The sequence below is a fragment of the Macrotis lagotis genome, chromosome X (assembly GCF_037893015.1).
Source record: "Macrotis lagotis isolate mMagLag1 chromosome X, bilby.v1.9.chrom.fasta, whole genome shotgun sequence".
NCBI lineage: Eukaryota > Metazoa > Chordata > Mammalia > Peramelemorphia > Peramelidae > Macrotis > Macrotis lagotis.
The window spans coordinates 292,938,562-292,963,778 of NC_133666.1; the positions used below are offsets into that span (position 1 = coordinate 292,938,562).

At 36.4% G+C, this 25,217-nt stretch overlaps 1 long non-coding RNA gene across 1 annotated transcript; it reads right to left on the minus strand.

The window, feature by feature from the left end:
- Positions 1 to 3,685: 3,685 nt before the first annotated feature.
- On the minus strand, positions 3,686 to 5,534 carry LOC141500211 (uncharacterized). Its single transcript, XR_012471895.1, has 3 exons — positions 5,384 to 5,534; positions 4,492 to 4,669; positions 3,686 to 3,723 (listed from the first exon to the last, which is right to left on the minus strand). It is a non-coding gene; the product is annotated as an uncharacterized LOC141500211 (long non-coding RNA).
- Between the last annotated feature and the right edge of the window lie 19,683 nt (positions 5,535 to 25,217).

Sequence of the window (25,217 nt, forward strand, 5' to 3'; positions counted from 1 at the left end):
CGGGACTTTGACGTTAGGCAAGGTCTAGAAGAGACGTAGTCTCCTCCCCAAGTGCGGAGGAAACCCTTTTCTTGAGAGTTCAGGCAGCATCCCCCGCTCGCGGCCCCCCTCTCCTGAGCAAACTTGTTCCTCTCAATGCAGCATTTTTGTTTTGTTTTGTTTTTTTGCAAGAAATGGGGTTAAGTGACTTACCCAACACAGCTAGGTAATTATTAAGTGTCTGAGGTCGAGTTTGAACTCTGGTTCTCCCAACTCCAGGGCCGGTGCTCTATCCACTGTGCTGTTCAGTCTAGCTCTTTCGAAAGAGCTGGTGACCTAGGAGGAAACCGCTGCTTTTTTAGAGTATATTCCATGCAAGAAAACATATTAAAGGGAGACCTGCATGCAGAGAAAACAATCCTGTCCAGCTTTGGAAGGGCATTGACTATTTTATTTTTCTTCTTAATAACTTAAACAGTGGGTCTATTATCTACCCAAAGGGCCACACAGTGGGGGTTCCATCCATGTTGCTGATGTTGGTTTCAAGGGGGAGATTCCTGAATTCTAAGATTAGTGAATCAGAAAACTTACATTTACAAAATCAGAAAACAGTACATATCCTCCCTCAGGGAAGTGTGAGGGACAAACATTTTTTCCAATATAATATTCCTACCAATAGATGATAGGTAGATAGATGTGTATATAATTTTCTCACAAATACATGTCTAAGGAGCTTTGTAAGAAATATTGAGGGCTAGGATGGGGAGTCTGCTTTAGGAGAAATACTATGCCTGGCTGGGGAAATCTTTGCTTTGGTGCCACAGTACTCAAGGAAGCAAAAGGAAAGCGTGTCCAGTTTTTCCTTCTCCCCATTGAATTTAGTGGAAATTTCCCTCTTTGGAGAGTAATGAGACTGAACACTCAGGGCACGTTATACAAGGAGGAAAAATATTTACCTTCCCCAGCTATTGCTTTGGGAATTTGTCTACCTAATTCCAAAACGTGTGTGTGTGTGTGTGTGTGTGTGTGTGTGTGTGTTTGTGTGTGAAATATGTGTGCTTCATTTTTCAAGTTTATTTATGTAGCTGAAGAAGAAACAAATGACCTTTTATAAAGCACAAATGTCAAATCTTTGAAATCTAGGCAGATTAATTCCACCTTCTGCTGAATTCTTCTTTGTATTTCCTTAAACCATATGCATCTTTAAGCAATGGAAAGTTAAGCAGTCTTTTTTTTTTTTCTGGGTTTGTCCTTGGGGAAGAGGAATAAAATACTGCAAAATATTTCACAGAAAGCAGATAATCCATTGAGTTAATTTCCTTGGGAAAAGAGCTGTAGAGAAACTGATTCAGAGATGAACATCATGTTTACAATACAATGTTCTTGTGCTGATGACTGCTACATGATGAATTAGTATGATAGAATGCAGGGTGTACCAGGTTTGAAATGAACGGCCCTGGATTCACCTTTTCCAATAATCTTGTGGAAATCACAACTTTTCTGAGTCTGTTTTGGGATTTTTTTTTTTTTTTTTTTTTTGTATTTCAAAAGGGAACAATCCAGTGTGGTTTGCATGGAATATTTCTTTTTTTTTTTTAAATTTATTTACACATTTCTAAAAGTTTTGTAAGAGTAAACATAATCCCCCCTCCCTGCACATAAATGAAAAGCCTCATGAGAAATAAAGTGAAAGAAAGAGAAGAAGCAGCTAGATGGTGCAGTGGATAGAGCACAGGCCCTGGAGTCAGGAGGACCTGAGTTCAAATTTGATCTCAGACACTTAATAATTACTTACCTGTGTGGCCTTGGGCAAGTCACTTAACCCCATTACCTTGCAAAAAAACCCCAAAAAAGTAAAAAAGAAAATGTATTATATCTGACTATATTCTCCTACATCTTCCCCATCCCCTTTCTCTCCTTTTTCTTCTAGATTTCTATGCCCTATTATGTATATATATATATATATATATATGTTATATATATATATGTTGTTAAGTATGTGTATATGTGTGTGTGTGTGTGTGTGTGTTGTTTCCTTTCTGAACCATTTCAGTTGAGAATAAAGGCTCCCTCAACCCCCCCTCACCTTTCCCCTTTCTATACCTTTGCAAAAGCTATTTCTTGACTCTTTTGCATGAAATATCTTAGTCTATCCTACCTCTCCCTTCCTTTTGCCCCAGTACATTTCCTTTTCACCCATTGACTCCATCTAAAAATATATATTATACCTTCAGGTGGCTAGGTGGCGCAGTGGATAGAGCACTAGCCCTGGAGTCAGGGGTACCTGAGTTCAAATCCAGCCTCAGACACTTATTACCTAGCTGTGTGGCCTTGGGCAAGCCACTTAACCCTATTGCCTTGTAAAAACTTAAAACAAAAGACTTATTGGCTTTGGAATTCCTGACACTCAATCTCAGTTTGCTCACCTTTACCATGAGAATGTTGTTCTCCTTTATATTTAGGGTCCCTTCCAGCTCTAAATCAATCTTTCTGTCCAATGAACTTTGGACCTCAAATCCTTATTTGAAAAAAAAAGTGGGAAAAGGGTAGAAAAGACAGAAATATCAGCTTGAGACCACCCAGGTCAGAATCAAATTTATCCACTGTAAGAACCCACCCCAAAAAGCAAAACTCTCCATTGTGTGATTTGAGCAACTCCCAAAGACACCTCCTCTTCCCATAGACCCAGAGGAGGAATTTAAGGAGATTGGCAGATGCTGAGCTCTCTTTCTCTTTCAGACTTCTTAATCAATTAGCAAAGCAATGTGATCCTTTAATCTCTCTTTCTAACTTTTCTATTACTTTCTTTGTGTTGTAACAATTTCTTAATAAATCTCTATTTTCTTTTTTTAATACCTGCATTCCTGGTTCAATTTGTGATTCATCACAAGGAACACCAAACCCTGCAGCAAATAGACTTCACCTTTCTGGATAGTGTCAATTATTTCCATCTCTCTATAGCACCAAAATACAAACTTTTAGCAGAATTTCTGTTTAAAAAAAGTGGGGAAGGAAAAAGAATTTATAAATGTAAATTTTGTTCTTCTCATTTTCTGGTTGACATGCACTGTGACAGAGTACCAGAAGGAGCAGTGTATGTAAAAACTAAAATACAGATAATGCATAGTGGAAATGATCATGAATTATTTTACAATTAACCTTACACATTAAAATTCAGACTCATAAAATGTTAATCCTTGGAGAGGTCCTAGAAATAATCTACAATACATTTTTTTTCTCTTCATCCTCCCCTCCCACCCTAGAGATGCTATCATTAGACACAAATAGCTATAGTTATTAAAATTATTCTATACATAATTTCTATTTATCAGTTGTTTCTCTGAATGTAGATCGTGCCTTTCTTCATATGTCCTTTAAAGTTAATCTGGATATTTGTAAAAGACAAAATAGCTTATTTGTCCTGTCATGCTTAAAACAATATTTCTACTACTGTGTATACAATGTTCTCTTTGTTTGACTCATTTTACTCTTCTTTATTTCAGGTAAGTCTTTCCATGTTTTTCTAAAATCATTGAGCTTATGTTTTTTTTTAATAGCACAGTAGTATCCCATCATAATCCTATTCCTTGTTCATTGATTGTTTTCTTACATTGAGTTATATTGAATATACTTTTCTTCAAAGTTCAGGGTTAATATTATTTTGTTTTTTCTATTGCTGTTAATTCTTACTTCTGCTGATAATATTCCTGGGTCTTCTTTTTCTGATTTGTTGCATCAAATTTCCTGGAAACAATAAAAATATCAAATATTTTGTTAGATTTTTTTAGAATTGTATATTACCTAAAAGTCATTTGAAGGCTATTGTCTGCAAGTTTTCTATGTTCCAGTTAGTATTATTATATTGGTGACCAGCTTTTGTGACAGCAGTTCAGGTTTTCCTATGGTTGAGATATCCAGAAATCTGACTTCCAGATAGGTGGGAATATTATTTCTTTCTCCAGAATAATTCATTGCCAATATCTTGACCATGAATAACCTCAGTCCCTAGATAAATAGCAATTACAGTAAGATTTAGTTAATGGTTTGCCTTATTGTCAAATGTTTTAGTTAAAAAAATGTTCCTAAAAGGGTAAATTAGGTTTACCCAGAGAAAATATGTTTCTCTCATAATTCTTTTTTAAAGTTCAAGTCATGATATATTTAAAAGAGATATGTTTTCTAATACTCTGGATAATTCAAGTTATTGCTTTTTTAAATAGTCTATATGTTTATATGTTTAAAATATGTTTAAAAACAAATTCAGAACTTGACTATCCAGAACCTTAGAGAATGAGCAGTTCTCAAGTTTTTCTGAGTTGAGGTTTTAGCTCATTAAGTATCAAATTATTTTTAATAACATTTAAATCTTTTTGGATTATTTTTGTAACATTTAAATCTTTTTGAAATCTATGCTTTTTTGTATTTTTCTTACTGTCAATCACTTCCCTTTAAATTTCTGTTCCTTGAAACATTTACCCTTCTTTTAAAACATGGTATAAAAACAAAATTAACCTTTTCTTGATTGGAAGGGTCATCATTTAAAACATCATCCTAAAGTCATCCAGATCTCAAAGGCTGTTAGCTCTATAATAAATGGTCCCAGTTTGCTATGACTTCTGAGCTCTTGTGTCTGCTTTTTGTAGTAGTACATCCTTACTTTTCCTGTCAGCATTGCTTTCATCCTATGGGCCTGGAATACACATAAGCGAACTTAGAATTGTTAAGCTGACTTTGAGTAAGAGCATAAGAGACTCTCCTATAAGTAAGATATGTCACCTTTAGTCCATAGATTTTTTTTTAAATCTTTATTTGGCTTTTCTAATTTTTAGTTTTTTCCTGGTTGGAAAGAGAACAAGAATTTTTTGAGCACCTACTCTGGGGCAATTAAAGTGGCATAGTGGATAGAGCACTGACCCTGGAGTCAGGAGTACCTGGGTTCAAATCCGGTCTCAGACACTTAATAATTACCTGTGTGGCCTTGGGCAAGCCACTTAACTCCATTGCCTTGCAAAAAAACTAAAATTTAAAAAAAAAGCATCTACTCAGTTTCAGTCTCTTTGCTAAGTGTTTTCCAAATGTTATTTTACTTTGAGCCTCATAACACAGTAGGACTGTAAACTTAAATGAGGTGATATATGTAAGGCATTTTAGGATCCTTAGAGAGTTATGTGCTCTTCTGTTGTTTTTTTAATTAACTTGGTTAGCAAAGTGAACTTTGCAAAAACCTGTGGTAGATGTAAACTAGAATTAATTTTTCATTTAATTTATTTAGGGGAATTTTAGAGCTTATAGGTAGAATTATGGGATTTCAAAGTTGGAAAAGACATTAAAAATTCATTCATTCAACTGCTTCATTTATTACATAAAGAAATTCAGACCCAGAAAGGTACAGTGATTTATTTACCTGGTGTCACAATGTAAGACATAGCAGAAGGGTTCAAAATTCACTATTTTCCCAATGATATCATGGTTGACTTCTGGTCCTCTGTCAAAGTCCTCCTCTCACCCCATCTTTTCCTCCTTTTATTTCTTTAAACTGCTGTGGATAGCTCACAGGTCCACCTTGAATCACCAAAGGACAAGGAGTTGATTAATTCTGACCCCAGGGGAACAGAGAAACCCATTCAAAAAGGAGTTCCACACTCTGAAACAGAGGTAACTATGGAATCTGGTCCCATACTGCCATCTACTGATGGTATCAAAAAAATGGAAATAGGAGAAATGAGAATTGGTGGCTTTGAAAACAGTGACTGAGACTGACAGCATCATCAGTGAGACAGAAGTTTGTGAAGTAAGATCTGAGTGTCCTCCAAAAACAGATGTCCCTTGTGGTGAGGTAGGTTCTTGAAGATACTCTTGGACAAGAGCAGAAGTTCTTACCAAGAGAAGGAGAACACGGTTAAATAAGACAGCTCAAAAGGATGAACTGTGGACCTTCCCCTCCTCAACCTCAGTGGAACACTCACTTTTCAGTTTTGGGGTTCAACTAATCTATTAAGGGATTTTACTGTGAAAAATAACTGTTTGAGCAGCTATTCTATGAATTTTAACAACTTATATGAAGATAGCTTTTCCTCACTTGGCCAGGAAGAAGTTGACATCACTGAGTCATCTCCAAAATCTATGAATGGAGCTGATAAGAATTCACATTCGAACCCAGAGTCCCTTAGAGAAACCTCTGTGAGAAATTGAGATCAGTCAACTCCCCTAAGAAATAAAACTTAAACCAAAGTGAATGAAGGAAGTGTTTATTACTGTTATCATGAGAAATGGGTAGAAAGTTCCTCAATGCATCCTCACCTTTATAGAAGCAAGAGTAAACCCAGGAAGAAGCTGACATCACTGAGTCATCTCCAAAATCTATGAATGGAGCTGATAAGAATTCACATTCGAACCCAGAGTCCCTTAGAGAAACCTCTGTGAGAAATTGAGATCAGTCAACTCCCCTAAGAAATAAAACTTAAACCAAAGTGAATGAAGGAAGTGTTTATTACTGTTATCATGAGAAATGGGTAGAAAGTTCCTCAATGCATCCTCACCTTTATAGAAGCAAGAGTAAACTTATATACTATTATTAGTCCAACCCTTCTCCTCCCATCAGGGTCAAGATTGATTCAAACCCTTCAGGGTTACAGCCTACCTACTATGCCTACTTCATATCAATCCTTGAAATGTTTCCCCCTCCCTCATCATATGATGCATGTTATGTTAATTAATCTCAATTGTCATAGGGGCTGTCTAAGTTAACACACATGTGGGAGTGATGATCATTCTATCAATTCCATAATCAGGGACAATTTTAGAACACCTGCAATGAAGAATACCATCCATACCCAGAAGAAAAAAATGTGGAGTTTAAACAAAGACCAAAGTCTGTTACCTTCAATTTTTTAAAAAAGTGTCTTGTGTACTACATAATTTTGCTATCTCTAATATTTTATTTTCTCCTCAAGAATATGATTTTTCTCTCAATACAGTCAATTTTGATCAATGTATAGCATGGAAATAATGCAAAGATTACCAGACTGTTCTGTGGAGTGATGGGGAAGGGAAGGGAGGGTGGGGGAAAAGTAAAATTCAAAACCTTACAAAAAACTACTATTGTGTATAATTGGAAAACAAAATATTAATTAAAAAAGTTAACATCTGGGCAAATATCAACTGCTTATGGATAGGTAGAGCTAATATAACAAAAATGACAATTCTACCAAAACTAAACTATCTGTTTAGTGCCCTACCAATCAAAATTCCAAAGAATTACTTTAATGAGTTAGAAAAAATTGTAAGTAAATTCATATGGAGAAATAAAAAGTCAAGATTTGCCAGGAGCTTAATGAATACAAGTGCAAAAGAAGGTGGCTTAAATTATATATATTATATATTATAAAATATATTATAAAATTATATTATAAAGCATCAGTCATCAAAACTGTTTGGTATTGGCTAAGAAATAGAGAGGTGGACCAGTGGAATAGACTAGGTGTAAAAGCAGGAGATGATTATAGTAGTCTGCTGTTTGATAAACCCAAATAATCCAGCCATTGGGATAAGAATTCCCTCTTTGATAAAAAACTGCTGGGATAATTGGAAGTTAGTATGGAAGAAACTTAGATTAGACCAACACCTAACACCCTTACCAAGATAAGATCCAAATGGTTACAGGACTTAGATATAAAAAAAAATACTATAAGCAAATTAGAAGATCAAGGACTAGTTTACCTGTCAGATATATGGAAAGGGGAGCAATTTATGACTAAGGAAGAGTTGGAGAACATCACCAAAAACCAATTAGATGATTTCGATTACATTAAATTAAAAAGCTTTTGCACAGATAAAAAAAGTTAACATGCATGAAGCTAATTAGGTATGTGAGTTAGGGAAAAGTTAGTGATCATCCCATGAACCCATCCAGTTTGAGCAGTTTTAGGCATGGACCGCTTCCACAGAAAGTTAAAGAATTCTACCAACTCTATGACTGGGCAGGGTTGTTCCACTCCCCTTTCTTCTCATCTTTTTTTTTTCACATTCCCCCATGTATGCTGCCTCACAAATCACCCACAAGCCCCTGTTCATATATGTTGTTCTGATAATAATCCATGGAAATCTAACCAACAGCATTTTGTCACAAATTGCCCCAATTCCTTTTATAATAAGAATTTGGTTTCTACACCTTACTAATGGTTTCTTCCTCAAATGACTTTAGCATTAATTCACAGTTCTCATTGCTGATGGCACCATTGGTCCTTCCTATCAAGATCTTGACTCTTTCATTACCAGATAAAGTGTATCTGTCCTATTTTACCGATTGATTCCTGCACTTTTTGAGTTACAGCTGAATCATGCACGGGAAGCACACAGGTAGCTTCCCTGGGCTGTGTAGCTTGATCAGTCAATAACTCCAGGACCTTAGCTGTTTGGTTGGTGATGAACCCTACCTCTGCCTGTATTATGAGTCTGTTGAGAAGATAAATGGGAGTTTGATAGCCCCCAACTTCTGTCCTGGTAACGGGAAGGCAACAAAGTTTATATATAAGGAAGAGTCATAAATATGGGTGATGCACTTACAGAATTAAGGGGAAAGTTATAAATATTAAAGGAGTGCAGTCCCCTTTGATTAAATAACCAGTACATATAGAGGCAAGATGGAGGAGATGAACATTTGGTCCATTTTTTTTTTCTTCTGGATAGAGTTGATGTCCTTCTGTATCTTCAGAGTCTTCCAAAAAGACCCCTCCAGTTCAGTTGACTTGTAGAGATCTTCCTTTCTGGTAAAATAATTCCTTAATACAATATTTTAGTCAGTTCAAAACTTATATTTTCATCACTAGAAAATAGAACTTATTAGATTATGACAATTTACATTTTGATTTGCCCACTGTCATGTTGATATAGACAGAAAATGTAGTTACAAAATAGGAATTAACTCGGTTTTGCTTTTGACATTATCTTACTTCTTTTGATCATCCATTTGAAGGAAGTTATTCCATTCTAACAAAATAAACTTCCAAAAAGATTTCACTACAAAAGAGGATTCACTGAATATTGCCAGACTAACTTGAGTTTGTAACATAATTTGATAATCATTCAGAACAGAAAATTTCCAGTAAGTGATTTACAAATAAAACAATGTTAACCTTTTGCTATTATTAAAATAATGTCTCAAACATCCTTAAGTATAAATGAAATTTTCTCCTCAAAATATTTCTAGACCATAGATTATCCTTCTTGTGATATACTCAGTTGACTCATTCCTTTCCTTAAAACAGATCAAAATTTTCTTATTGTTAGCCTTAAAAGGAATTCTTATAGGAACAAATAGCTGACAATAGATGCCAAGGCTTTAAAACATTAGTCTATATAGTTATTATAATATAGATTACTGTAGGTCAAATGACCTAAAATTTCCATTCCTGATTTTAATTTTGATCAAATGACTTGATTATAGCAATTTACTATAAAGATCCAAGACATCAAAGGAAAATTCCTACATACATACATATGTACATATATATATAATCCAAATTTACATGTAAAACTAGATTCTATAGGAATAAATTTCTCAATTAATATGCTCACTTATTATCCATGTTCAATAAATATGACCAACACCATTGCTTCCAGAATCCTTTAAAACAATTAGAACATCTTTAGATGACTCTCAAGTAGTTTGCATATAGGTGCTCCTAAATTCTAATTGCATATAGGTATTCCTAAATTCCAACCTCATCTAAGATACATTAGATTCCAAATAAGACATGAATTATTAACCTTCACTAAGCATAAAGTTTTCCATGCTAAACTCTTATTCCCTTAAAATAAAACAAAAATAACAAAAAGGTTTATAACATTCAACTCATCTTAATGAGTTTTACATTATTGTTTTACAAGCTTATTTACCTCTATCCTATTCTCAAAAAGAAGATGAGATTAAACACTAATGTAACTTTTATGTCACAGAATGGGTACAAATTTAGAACAAAACAGCAAAATCCTTTCTACTTGCACTTATGACATTAACTTTAAAAGCTTTTTAATATTAATCCACTGTCTAATTGATTCAGTATTGCTATAAGCAATAACATAACAGTATTAAAATGAATTAGTAGACCCCACTACATAAATACTTTAACAAAACATTTCTCTTCTGAGAGTGTTTCCCTTTCCTAAAAACAACAAATATTCCTGATGTTAAAAGGACAATCACAAAACTTTAAACATTACATTAACTGGGAACTTGTAAAATAATAGCTATTCAACCTTACAGAAAAATAAATCTTTAAAACTGTAATTTCATAGATAAATCTCCAAAATCTCTTCACTTGCAATTAATTTAAATTAACACACAACTTCTAAATACCACTGTCCTTGAACTCAACGGTGCTTACAAAAGGAAGGGTCTGTTGGCTTAAGATAGGAAGAACATACCTAAATAAATTATTCTTATGACAAGGACAGCTAGATGGAGCAGTGGATACAGCACTGAGCTTGGAATAAGGAGGACAGGAGTTCCAATCCAGCCTCTAACATTTACTAGCTGTGTGTGATCTTGGGCAAGTCACTTAACCCTGATTGCCTTATATTCAGGGCCATCTCTAATAGTCCTGATTTATATCTGGCTACTGGATCCAGATGACTCTAGAGGAGAAAGTGAGGCTGGTGATTTAGCACATCACCCCCTTACTTAAATTCAATTCATGTGCTTGACATTGTGATCTTCTGGAATGGACAAACATTATCATTATCATTATTATTATCATCATCATCATCACAAATGACAGTTTACAAGGCCTTAAGTTTTGTTCAAATACAATTTTTCTTTGTCACTAAAAATAATCCCATATAGATGGTTTATTTGAAAAGCACTGACAAATTTACTATCTTCTACTTCAATTTATATAAGCATTTTCTTAGATGGAGCAAGTTTGACAATTTAAAATTACATAATTACTCCTCATTCTGTGCAAGAATTTTGCCAGAATTTAATAACTCTGATAATCTTGCAACAGGGTTAGATTTTTCTATTCTGTTTGCTCTATAAAATCCTCAAAGTGATCCCTAAGAACCCAATTCAGAGATGAGGTAATTAAGGAACTAAAAGCTGATTGACCTTATCTCAAGATTCTGAAAAATGAGATAGGAGTAGTGGTGTATATTGCCTGAAGAAATGTAAGATACATGGTTAGTAAAGGGAACAATTTAACATAATTTCCTATTCAAATTTCCTCTACATATAGTAGTATTATTCCCCAATAATTCACATTGATAAATTCACAATTTTTCATAAAGACAACTTTAAATTCCTTTCAAAATCTAGTTGACAAGTTCTTCAGTAGCTTAACTTATGTATTATTCTTATTTTCATCAGTACAATTCTAACCTCCCATTGTTTTAGTTTATAGTCAATAGTATTAAACAATATTTCTTAATATTATATCACAATCAAAATTAAGAATTTTATAATGAACCTCTTGAAATCTTGAAAAATTTTATAAATCTTGAAACCTCAGATTACACAAAGGATCAGATCATAACGTTTTCTCATAATCCTTGATTCCTATAGAATCTATTTCTACATGTAAATTTGGATTATTATATATACAATATTCCAATTGAAGAGATAATAAAAAGTTAACATTTACATAGCAACTGCTTTCATGCCAAACATCTTATGACCTTATATGACCTAAAAACATGGGTCTTAGTTTTATCTTTGCAGAATAATAACCTAAACCACTTTTCTTTGTGTAGTGTATAAATTTCCTAATACTAAATCTCAAATATTAGGTAGCCCTGTATTGGAGCTTATGCTTGAGAGAGGCCTTGAGATACAGAAATACAAAAACTGGAAAAATTCAAGACACAAGCTTGAGAAAATTCCTTTCTACCTATCTGTCTCTGCACAGGTGAAAATGCTTTTCCTTATCTAAGTTCCTGCCTCATTCTCAGACTAGCCCCTAAATGAGAATTACCTTCTCCCCTTTGATCTCACCTGCAACTTTTACACCCTTAGCTTACTCCCCCAAACTTTTCCTCTAGGAAAATAGCAGCCTAAAGATTCTAACATTTAGCCATCTGTTAATTAAGGGGGAAGGGTAAGATTCTTCTACTTAAACTCATCCTTTTCTCTGCAAGACAGACTTTCAGCAGGACTATGACACCTGTCTGACATAATTCCTGATCTAAATCCTACCATTAATTAAGTCCTTAACTACTGATACATATATTCCTCTCTTCTTTATAAGAACAATTTTTTAAAAAAATTACTTCTAGTTATCAAACTATTTGCAGAGTTTGAAAGTTAAACTATCACATTCTTTTATTGCTCTAGCATGGGCTAGACCCTGAAATTTTAAGATAAGATAATAATCTGCAACCAATTATCAATTTCACATTAGTCTTTTAAAAACCCAAAGGACTAAAAAGGGGATTCACATTTTAGACCATTTGTCTTAGACTGATACCAGGATTAACTAAAATTATACCTGGATTCATATACAGCTTCAGTTTAACATTCTGAGCACAGCTTAATTCAATTCATTTCTGGATTCTGTAATCCAAGAAAGAGTACATAACTTTTTCTCATATACGTTTTCAAATTTGCTCATACCTTCTTCACATACTTAAGGCCATCTTTTTATGTTAAATATAACTTTCTTATGGTCCAGAGGAAACCCAAACTTCTCATCTTTTCTTCTGACCCTTTCTACTCTCTTCTCAATTCTCTTAAAATTCATTTACAAATTTTCTTTTTTTCTGATTTTAATACATATGGTCTTTGACCAAATCCAATGACTTATTAAAACCTTACTTTTATAGCTATATAAATCATATTACCAATAAATGAATTTACTTATCACAGTAGTGTTTTTCTTAATCTGTAACAATTAAAATATTCCCTTTAAAAGATAAAAACATCAGCCAATAAAAGGTTTTACTTTTTAAATTATTCACACCCCAGCAACAAAATATTTTCAAATTACTTCATCCATTTTTATGGTGAAGTACAGGCATTAATTTATAGCAAGAATTCTACTCTTCACAATACACATTTTCCCTTAAAAAGTATTTTAACTTTTAAAAAGTCACTCACAAATCCCACAGCCTCCAGCACACAAGAATCAGGAAGAGGAATTGCCCAGGCTGAGAAGTTGCAGCCTGCCCCAGAGCTGGGGAGAGGTTGAACTTCCCAGCCCTGGTTCTAGATCAGGAGTTAAGAAGGAGATGGGGAGAGGGAAGGGAAACTTCCCTCCACATTCAACCCAGGCAAGTCTCAGAAAGAGCTTCAGATCTGAAAGAAATAAATTTCTCTTCTCTTCTTATGGGACAGGAGGAATCCTTTTCTTCTGCCTCAAGCTTGCAGAGTTTAAAACTTAAAATAAAATTTAAAAGTAAAAGGGAGACAAAATTCTCAGATCCCAGGAGCCTGGAAAACCAATCAATTCTAAAGTCCTTAAGAGAAAACTACAAAGGTGTCCTGGTATTGCTTCTTTTGATCCCCCTGTGAGTACTTGCTTAGTGTGACTTGTCCATTAAATAGTCTTTTTGGCAAACATACTTTTGGCATTCTAATAATATGGTCAGCCCATCATAGTTGGGCTCTCTGTAGTAATGTTGGCAGTTTAGCTTGAGAAAGGACCTCACTGTCTGGTATCTTCTGCCAAATGATCTTCATAATCTTCCTAAGACAATTTAAATGGAAGTGATTCAATTTCTTCGCCTGGTGTTGGTAGACTGTCCAATTTTCACAGGCATTCATCAATAAGGTCAGCACAATGGCTCTGTAGACCTTCAGTTTTGTAGTCAGTCTGGCTAGGTGAATGTCAACCCCATTATCAATATGTACCTCCTTGGAAAGTATACTATCAAGGTAAGTGAATTGATTCATGGCATTCAAAACTTCTCCATTTGTTGTAATCAATTTCAAAAATGGATGGTGTGTTACTGGCTGATGTTCTTGTTATGTGTTCTTGTTATTAGGCCAAAATTAGCACAAGCAGCAGAGAATAAATCCATATTTTGCATCTCACTTCAGAGGCTGTATTGAATACATAATCATCCACAAACCGAAGATCATGCACCAACATTCCCTCCATTTTGGTCTTGGCTTATAGCCTTTTCAAGTTGAAGAATTTACCATCAGTGAGATAGTTGACCTTGGTGCCTTGTCCATCCTCAGTAAAGGCTAAAAACATCATGCTGACAAGCATGGGAGAAAGGACACATCCTTGTTTTACTCCATTAGACTGGGAGATCACAAGACCATCACCCACTATCCAGACCCCGGGCATGCATGCCATCATGAAATTGACATGCAATACTGTTCAACTTCTCTGGACAACCAAATTTTGGCATCATTTTCCATAAGCCCTTATTCACTCATGTTATCCAAGGTCTTCACTTGTACTTTTCTTTTAATGGAATCAAATGCCACCTTCTTAGAAATGAACTATCCTGCTGATAACTCTGTGGAGTTCTCCTATTGCATTTAGCAGCTTCTGTATTTTCCCATCATCTTCATCAAAGGAGTCTTGATGTTTTCAAGTGTTCTGACCAAGATGAGCACATGTAGTGCTGTACACCAAATCTCTAAAAGCTGCCCCTTCTTTTCTGCTCCACTGTTTCCAACTGTGAGTTGAATCAACTTTCTAATTTAGCAACAAACTGCTCTTAACTCTAAAAATTAGGGAAATTCACTAAATATGAGTTTTCCAATCCTATCCCCAACATTTGGCACCTTTGTGGTCATGATCATATCTCTTGATGTCAATAACATTGATCTGATCTGTAATATAGGGATAAGTATATCTAGAGTAATTAACTGCCAAGGCTGTATTGAGGATATAATAATACATTTTAAATAGTCTGCAAATCATGAAGGGTATATATAAACTTCTACTAACTCTTCTTTTAAATTCCCTCTTGATCATTTGATGTGCCTCAAGAACTTGATCTCAGTTCTGTGGTTTTCTTTCAGTCAATGAACCCTTAACATTTGTTTAAAATTAATTACAAAATACACTTACATACATAAAGTCACACATCTCTATTAGTAGACAGAACAGGTATTGTTGTTCCCTTTCAGCAGATGGGAAAACTGAGACTCAAAGCAGTGAAATAACTTGCCATGATCATGCTGCTAGTAAATGGAAGATGGAGCACCAAAATAAAGAGCATCTATCCTAGATCAAGTGTTCCTTGATTTGAAGTGATACCTGTAAATACAAAAGAGCACATATACACATACCTCAGCACTTTTTATGGTAGGAGAAAACTGGAAACAAAATAAAAGTCCATTTATTAAGGAACAGTTAAATAAAACATGGTATTGAAGTTAAAATGGAATACTATTGTACTATAAGAAATCAAGTACAGAGAAGTAGGGAAAGAAGTCCATGAATTGATGCAATATAAAGTAAGTAGGATGGGGGAAAATACAATGATTACAACAATATAAATGAAAAAAGCAAAATTATTACAAAATTATAAAAAAAAGTTTGTTCCAAAGAAATATGAGACAATGTCTGCTCCTTCTGCTTCATAGAGTTGGGAATTAAATGGTGTGGAACACTGCATATATTGTCAGATGTTTTTCAGTTTATTGATCAGTCTTCATTATCTTTATCTTCTTTTTTTATTATTTTGGAAATTATTTCATTAAAGTGATAATTCTCTGGGGAATAGGTAGGATAAGAATAGAGGAGGGAAATTTTAGCAATATAAAAACAAGATATCAATAATGTTTACTTTAAGTTTAAAATTTATTTTAAAAAATAAATGAGATATGAAATAAAAAGCAGCATATAATCATTACATCTAATTATTGTATGTAATATATTATTCTCTATATAATACAAAATTTAGAATAAAAAATTTTTAATTTTGTTCATTTATTTTTAAAAATAGGTATTATTTTTAAAAAATAATTTTGATAATTTTGCTTATATCAACTTTATTTCCATATATACACTCCTCCATTTCCCTATTCAGTGAGCCATCCCCTGTAAAAATAATTACAAAGAAAAAGGAAAAGAATTAACATTATAATAAAATTAAGCTAAGTATGATGGTATGTAAAATATTACATACCTATAGTTCCCCATCTCTAAGAGGAGGGAGGGAAATAATCCAAAAGTTGTTTCTATGTTTCCTGAAAACTAGATTAACTACTCATCACTAATACTACCAAGCATTTAAATATCTTTTTTTGATCCTTCTAACAGACCTGGGAGGTAGGTTCTATTATTGTCCCCATCACAACTTATAAGAGTCTGAGGCTAGATATGAATTCAGATTTTCTTGAGTGCTCTCCCCACTATGTCACTTGGCTGCCTCTCTGTCTTTTAGTTCCAGGCAGTCTGACTTGAGTCTTTGGGCCTGCGTTATTTAGAAGAAAGCCAATAGAGTAGAGTCCATTCACTGGCACACAAAGCCTTCTAGATTCCTTACTCCTGTCCAACCTCATTTTCTATGAACAGGAACTCATACATCCAGAAAAAAGTATATCTTCTGCTCTACTGCAGTTAACTTCTTTAAGAAAGGACATTTCCTGGTCTTGATTGTTTGTTTTGTTTTCTTTATGAACACTGAATAAAAGATTATTTCTTATTCAGGTTAAAGCAGGTCTCTTTTTCACTGGTACCTAAGTTCATAAGTTTGTTTTTGGGGAACTCAAGGGTAAAGCAAAAATAGATTCTACTCCCAAGGTGAGAAATTAGTTCCTCAGCTTCCAAAGACATTTAAGTACATTTGCTTTTTAATTCTTCAGTTTCCTTGCTCAGCACTCATTATCTGATCCTATTCACAGGAGGTGCTGCAGAACAAGCTGGGACAACTGAAGCTGGAGATGAAATTCTTGCCATTAGTGGAAAGTCCCTGACAGGGCTCATGCACTATGATGCCTGAACTTATTAAGTCTGTCCCAGAGGAACCTGTGCAATTACTAATTAGGAAACACAGAACAGAAGTATGAAGCACTTTGAGGCTTGTACATTGGCCATAAAGGATTCTTTCTCATCAATCTTTCCATCTCCTTCACTTTGTAAGAAAGTGACCCAAGAGTAGAATCCTTAAGCAGCCAAGAGCCACATTGGTGAACATCAGTTAAGCTTGCTCAGTGAGTCCATTGAAAAGAATCCCAGACCTTGCTCGAATTTGAAATGGTATAACAACCTTAATGATTTGGGATACTGAAACGCAATGAAACTTTGGAACCCTATAACCTAGCTGGGAAAATCACTTTAGGTTTTGTAGCTGACCTTGACTTGGAAACAGAGTTTTTAGGTGAGGACATCAAATCTTGGTTGCTGTCTCTATGGGTTAAGATTTCAGATTGTGTCCTTATCATTTGGTCATTTTCTTTAACCATCAATATAAAACACTTTCTCCAATTCTGACAGAGCAAACACACATCTTTTAGAGTCAAAATGAAGAGGACTGTGGTATTTTTGTCATTTTGTGGATAAATTAACAGGATGCTTAGGGTGAATAGAAACCTGCTATATTTGTAAATATTCCTTGAAGAAAAAGATTTTTTAAAAGTGAGCTAACCACGTGAGCTCAGAAATTGTCTAAAACTGAAAAAAGCAAAAATGAAGAAATTGCTCAACAGGGCAGTGTGAAGTTAGCAGATTATGTTCTCCCTGGAAGGCTAAGGACAGTGAAATAAAAGTTCTTTATGAAGAAATGACATTTTCAAGGCTAGTTTTTAAGCCATCATAAACTTTGTAGAATACACATTTTGTTAATCACATTCTGACAAATATGAGCTAAAAAATCAGGACATGGGCCGGGTTCTATTTTATCAAATTATTTGGTTGTTAACAACTAGCAGAAAAAAGTCACTGTCATTAAGATTAGGTCTGTTTCAACTGCTCTTAATTTTTAACAATCAATTTAGGCTTACTGTTCATCTGGGTACTCTAAATGATTTTAAGATGTTTTAAATATTAAGTATTGAGGTGTTAAGGTGTTTTAAGGTGTTTTAGGAAATTAATATTTTCCAATGTCACTAAATTTTAGGACTTTGTTTCAATTGGTTTTAATTTTTAATTGTCAAATAAATCTTACAGATTTATCCATTTGTACTTTAATGGGAGTCTTTCTGAACATTCAGTTATTTTAAGATGTTTTATAAGTGTTAGATGATAAATCTAAATGTTTTAATGGATTTTAGGAAATTAGTATTTCAAAGTATTGGATTCCTTCTCATTCTGTGGGTAATGATCTTGTCCTTTGTATCATAGTAGTTTTTCAAATGTCTTATCATTTTTGCCAAACACTACTGCAACCTTCCTGCTGACTTTAAAAGGCTTTCCTCACAACAATATGAGTTATATCATGTATATGTTATTAATAACTTTTCAGACAAGGATACTGAGGCTTTTCCAGTCACTTAGTGAGAGCAGGGAATCAAAATTAAGTTTTCTGACTCTACATCCAATGCATCAATTAAGCACCTAAAAATTAAAATAAAAAAATTCTGCCCTCAAGAAGTTTGCATTCCATGTAGGGAAAAGGGAGTGAGAAGATCACGGAAGTGTGTGTGTGTGTATGTGTGTGTGTGTGTGTACACAAAAGGAAGGGGGAAGTATATGGAAGGGCCTGAGGAAGCAAGTGAATTTTCAATTGAGCATGAAGAGAAGCTAGGGATTCTAAGAGGCAAAAATGAGGAGGGAGCTTATTCCAAATATGGGGCACAGCTTGTGTCAAAATATGAAGACAGGAGATGTAAAGGGTAGTTAGGTGGAAGAGTGTTGGAAAGTGCAGGACCTGCAATCAGGAACTCATTTTTTCTTGAGTTCAAATCTAGCCTCAGAAACTTGACCCTGGGGAAGTCACTTACTCTTTTTTGCCTCAGTTTCCTCCTCTGTAAAATGAGTGGAGAAGGAAATGGCAAGCATCTATCAAGAAAACTCCAAATTAGGTCATGAAGAATTGGATATGACTGAAAACAGGAGATGGGAGATCTTGTTATAGCAGAGTGTGTAAAAGAAAAGGTGTGGAAATATAAGTTAGAATCAGATCCTAAAAGGCATTATGCTTTTTTTTTTGTTGTTGTTGTTGTTTTTGCAAGGTTAAGTATTAAATTTCTGAGAGGGGATTTGAACTCAGGTCCTCCTGATCTCAGGGGCTTGTGCTGGCTTTATGCTTTAAAAAAGGGTTACATTAAATTTAAAAGGTTTTGCACAAACAAAACCAATGGACTGAGATTAGAAAGAAAATAGAAAACACTAAAACCAACAGAGCTTTTGAAGAGGACAGAGGTTGACATCCTTAGTTCTTCACTTTTCCTTATGACATTCATATGTCTTATGTTTCTGTAGAGATATGTACCTATTGTGAATGCGCTTGGACATCAGATGGTCTCTGCCACTGCAAACTGTGTTCTGTTAGCTGTCAAATAAATTGCTTTTTGGAAGGGCTCAAATGTTATGAAGGCTCTTATTAAGTTTTCACAATCTCTGTAGCTCTAAGTTGGAAGGAAGGGAGGATGGGAGGGGGAGGGAGAGAGGGAGGAAGGGAGAAGGAAGGAAGGAAGGAAGGGAAGGAAAGGAGGAAAGGAAGGAAGCAGGGAGTGATTAGGATAAAATCTGAGATTTCTTCAGTAGAATATTATAGATTAGAGATAGTTAAAGCTGTGTTATGAACCTTCTGCCCCTCCTCCCCTGACAAACAATATTATGTTCCCTTGACCAGAATGTAAAGAATAAACTGACCCTGTCTTATCTGGACTGAAGTCCAGATGGTTCTACATTCCTTGTCCTGGAGGGGGAGAACCTGTCTCTGTTTGAATAATATGCTTTTTCTTTAGAGTAATTTACTGCCCATGTATTGTGAAGACCACATTCCTCACTAATGAGGATGGGTCAGTGTGTGTGTGTGTGTGGGGGGAATCTCGCTAGTATAAATAGTTCTTGGATTTCCTGCTCTTACACCCCCTTTTCTCTCTCCATGTTTAAGGTGGAGCAAGGGGGTCCAATTCTTGAGAACTGAATAAAACTTTTCTCTTCATACCTTGAGAAATCTCCATGTTTTATTTAAGTGGGTAAACTCATCCCACACAGTTGGGGGCTTGTCCAGGATTATATGCCCATTGGGGACCATTGCTCTCTCAGAATTTGGCAAAAAGGCGCCCCTGCCCAGAATTAGGCAGTTTGTCATTTTCTGGGATTCTTGGTCCCCTCCTGTACAAGTGACCTGAAGCGGAGAGACTCAGGAAAAGAAAAGCAAATCCGCTGCCAAACCTGATTGATCAGTGGGGACAGCAGTCGGTAACTGTGCACGGGCCTGAAGGTAAGACCTTAGAATCTGCCAGATTCCTGGAGGATCAGGACTATTTGGGTGACAGAGTTGGGGGGTGACCCTGCAGAATTGGGTGTAAGAGACTGGGATCTAAGGGCACTTGATCCTGAGAGGTCTCTGTCAATATTTAAAAATGGGAAGAGCTCAGTCCAGGCCTTTGCCAGGGATAAGGAGATTGAGGTACCTGTGAATAGTACATTAGGGAGAAGATTAATCGATTGGGATGAGTTACCAAAATATAAAGGGGAAAGTATGAAGAAAATGATTAAGTATTGTTGTCTTGTATGGGGAAATAAGGATATAGGAGCAGGAACTATTTGGCCTCTTTATGGCACTGTTGAGGATTGGGTGTGTGAAAAATTGAACCTATTTGTTAATGGAAGAGAACCTGTTAACCCAGAGGAAGGAGTATATGCAAGTTTATGGCTTCTGGGGGAGAATATGTTTTTAAATCAGGAGAACAAGGCTAAGGAGAGAGAGGAAGAAAGGAAGGAAGAATGGGATCCCCTTCTTTCACTCCCTCCCCCCATCCTAACCCCTTGCCTAATTCTGTTTCTGCTCCATCAACCCCTAGAATGACCGGCTCTCATAGTCTCCTTCGGAGGGAACTCAGACAATTACAACAGGACCTTGAAAATCTTCCTGTAGGCTCACTAGATCCTAAAACCAGAAGCCACACTGTACCCTCTTAGGGAAGTCCCAATGGGCAGGGAATCATAAGCTATGTAAACATCCCACTCAGCACTACTGAAGTTAGGAATTTTAAAATGGAAATGAAACCTTTAATGGAAGACCCTATAGGGTTAGCAGAGCAATTTGATCAGTTTTTGGGTCCAAGTTTGTATTCCTGGGGTGAGCTGATGTCTATTTTGAATACCTTGTTTACATAAGAGGAAAGGGGAGTGATAAGAGGGGCAGCTGTAAAAGAATGGGATCGAAGACATCCTCCCTCGGAGGAATACTTCCCATGGACCAAAAGTTCCCCTTAATTGATCCCCACTGGGACCATCATAACCCAGCTCATGGAGGACATTTACAAGATTTGAGGGAATTAATTGTTACAGGAATTAGGAATGCAGTAAGGCATACAATCTCAAGAAGGCTTTTTCAGTAGCACAGGGAAAGAATGAGTCTCCTGTGGAATACTTAAATAAACTAAAGGAAACATGAGGAAGTATTCTGGTTTTGACCCTGATGATCTAGAGACTGAAACTACTTTGAGACTACATTTTTGTCACAAATGCTTGACCAGATATTAGCAGAAGGAGCAGTTCCCTCCTCTGGAAGGAAATTTTATACAAGCAGAAGCTCAGGACAGAGAGCCCCTGGTCAGGTGTTGGGAATGTCAAGCAGAAGGACACATCTTATGAGACTGTCCAAAAAGAAAAAAGGAGCAGCAAGTATATTCCCTTATAGAGACAGATGAGGATTAGGGAAGTCAGGGGTTCTTTAACACCCACCAGGAACCCTTGGTAAACTTGAGGGTGGGACCAAAAGGAGAACACTGCTTTCTTGTAGATACTGGAGCTGCCCGAACCTCAGTAATACAGCTCCCCTCTAGAGTAAAATTATCTAAAGAGACAGTGATTATTTCAGGGGTAAAAGGGGAAAACTTTAAACAAAGAATGTAAAGTTAGGATGGGAGCTCTGGTGGCTTCTTGCAAATTGCTTTTTGTCCCGGAAGCTGGGACAAACTTACTGTGGAGGGATCTGATCATGAAATTGGGAATAGCTCTGGTGCCAAGGGAAAGGAATATATATATATATCCCAGGAAAATGGCAAAACTCCAAGAAAAGGAGCAAATAAAAAATCCTTCCTGAGGTTTGGGCAGGGCTGGACAATCCAAGCAGAATTAATATCCCTCCCATAAAGATTACCTTCCGAAATCCAGAGGAGGTAGTAAAGGTCAAACAATACCCCATTTCTAGGGAAGGAAGGATAGGATTGAAGCCGGTTATACAAAGGCTTCTGAAGAATAAATTGATTGAACCCAGCATTTCACTTTATAATACCCTGATTTTATCGATCAGGAAGAAAGATGGCCAATACAGATTAGTCCAAGATTTAGGAGAGAATAATAAGATTGTTTTACCATCCCATCCTGTGGTTCCAGATCCATATACTATTTTAGGAAAGATCCCTAGCTCCAGTAAATGGGTTTAGTGTGTTGGATTTAAAGGATGCATTCTGGAACTGCCCCTTAGAGGAAAACAGCAGGAGAATTTTTGCTTTTGAGTGGGAAGATCCAGACACTGGTAGAAAACAACAGCTCCAGTGGTGTGTGCTCCTGCGGGGTCACACAGAGTTCCCTAACTTGTTTGGCCAGGTCCCGGAAAGCTTTTTTAGAAAATTTCATTCTGGTAGCCAGGACTAAGATCTTACAGTATGTAGATGATCTATTAGAGGCTGGGGGTAAGAGAGAGAGATAACACAAGTAAAAGCACCATTGAATTACTGAATTTCCTGGGGAATCAGGGCTTTGGGTCTCAAGAGAGAAACTTCAATTTGTAGAAAAGGAAGTTAAATATTTAGGGCATCTAATTAGCAAAGGAAGCAAGAGATTGGACCCAGCTAGGGTCAAAGGTATCATACACACCCCTCTACCAAGAACCAAAAAGGAGCTGAGGAAATTTGGGGGTTTAGTTGGGTATTGTAGAACTTGGATAGACTCTATATTGCCTCTATAACTAAGCCTCTATATCAACATCTATTGGAACAAATACCTGACTATATTGATTGGGACTCTGAGAGTAAACAACATTTTGAGATATTAAAACAAAGGCTTATCACATCTCCAGTTTGGGTGCTCCCTACATTAGAGCAACCCTTTCACCTCTTTGTGAATGTTGCTGATGGTGGGGTTGCTTTAGGAGTGCTAGCTCAAATAAGGGGAGGTCAAAAGAGGCCTGTTGCCTTCCTATCCAAAGTATTAGCTCCTGTCACTAGGGGATGGCCAACCTGTGTGCAGGCAGTTGCAGCCACAGCAATCCTTGTGGAAGAAAATAAGAAACTCACATTTGGGGGGGGGTGTCTCATTGTTAGTGTCCCTCATCAGGTTAGGACCATATTAAATCAGAAGGCAGGCAGGTGGCTAATGGACTCTAGGATTCTGAAATATGAGGCTATATTATTAGAAAAAGATGATTTGATAGTATCTCAGGATCATAATCTAAATCCATCATCCTTTTTGACTCAACCCCAAACTCTAATCCAAGTGAAGGAGAACATTATTGTAGGGAATTAGTAGAATGTCAAACCAAGGTCAGGATGATTTACAAAAGTCTCCATAGACAGAAGGGCTTAAATTGGTTTATTGATGGGTCATCTAGGGTAATTGACGGAAAGAGGGAAAATAGATTTGTGATCATTGATGGAGACTCAACCTCTGTTGTAAAGTCCTGTAAATTGCCAGCCACCTGGTCAGCACAAACCTGTGAATTACACGCACTTAAGCCCTGAGATTACTAGGGTTCAAAGATGGAAACATTTATACTGATTCCAGATATGCCTGGGGAGTGGTTCATATATTTGGAAAAATATGGGAGGAAAGAGGACTGCTTAATAGCAAAGGGAAAGAATTAGTACCTCACATGCTAATCCAGGAGGTATTAGAGGGCATATTAAAACCCTGGAATGTAGCTGTGATACATGTCAGGGGACACCAAAATGGTAACTCCTTTGGAGCTCGAGGCAACTGGCTAGCTGATGAAGCGGTTCAAGAGGCAGTGGGGAGGAATGAAAATTCAGGCATGTTTGCTTTAATTCCAGTACTTCCCCCTAGTCCACCTACTCTCACTTTCACCAAAGAAGTAGAAAAAGCTCTAACCCTTGGAGCTGTTAAACAAGCTGATGGGTATTGGTTTCTACCCGATGGCAAGCCAGGGCAAGCATGAAGCAAGTCCTTCAGTGCCTGCACCAAGGGAGTCACTGGGATGTCCAAAACCTGTGTGGTACTGTTTTAACTAAGTATGACTCTTGGGCTATACACTTTGGCTACACAAATGGTGGAAAGCTGCCTAATTTGTTGAAGGACGAATAAGACTGTTCAAAGCTGTGAACCTCAGGGTGGTCGACCTCCTGGTATAAGGTCCTTTCAAAGCATACAGGTGGACTTTACTGAACTCCCTCCAGTGGGGCATCTCAAATATTTACTGGTTATAGTGGACCATCTGACCTCGTGGGTGGAAGCTTTTCCTTTGGCCAGAACAACTATTTCAATGGCAATTAAGATTTTACTAGTGCAAATTATGCCCAGGTACAGATTAGTGGAGAGGATAGACATGGATCAAGGAACCCATTTTACAGCTAAGATCCTGAAGGACTTATCCAGAGCTCTTGAAATCACCTAGGATTTCCACACCCCCAGCATGCCACCCCCCCCAAAGTTGAGAGGATGAATCAGGAAATTAAAAGACAATTGACCGAATTGGCTATAGAGACCCATTTACCAAGGACTAGGTGTTTGCCTCTGGCCTTGATAAGGATCAGAGCCAAACCCCAAAGGGACATTGGGTTATCACTATATGAATTACTATATAGGCATCCCTTTCTCACTCCCCCTCTCCCCTCTCAGAAAACTTGGGACTCTCTATTCAATACTAAGGATTTGGTTTTTGTTTGTTTTTTTAGGTTTTTGCAAGACAAATGGGGTTAAGTGGCTTGCTCAAGGCCACACAGCTAGGTTTAAGTGTCTGAGTTCGGATTTGAAACCAGGTACTCCTGACTCCAGGGCCGGTGCTTTATCCACTGCGCCACCTAGCTGCCCCAAGAATTTGTTTTTAAGAAAATACTTTAAGACCTTGATAGGACATTTGCAGGAATTGCAACAAAGAGGATTGATTGCTCAGACCCCTCCTTTGGGCTTCCCAGTGCATAAATTTCAAATTGAAGATTGAGTATATGTTAAAGTATGGAAAGATGAGAAACTAACCCCAGG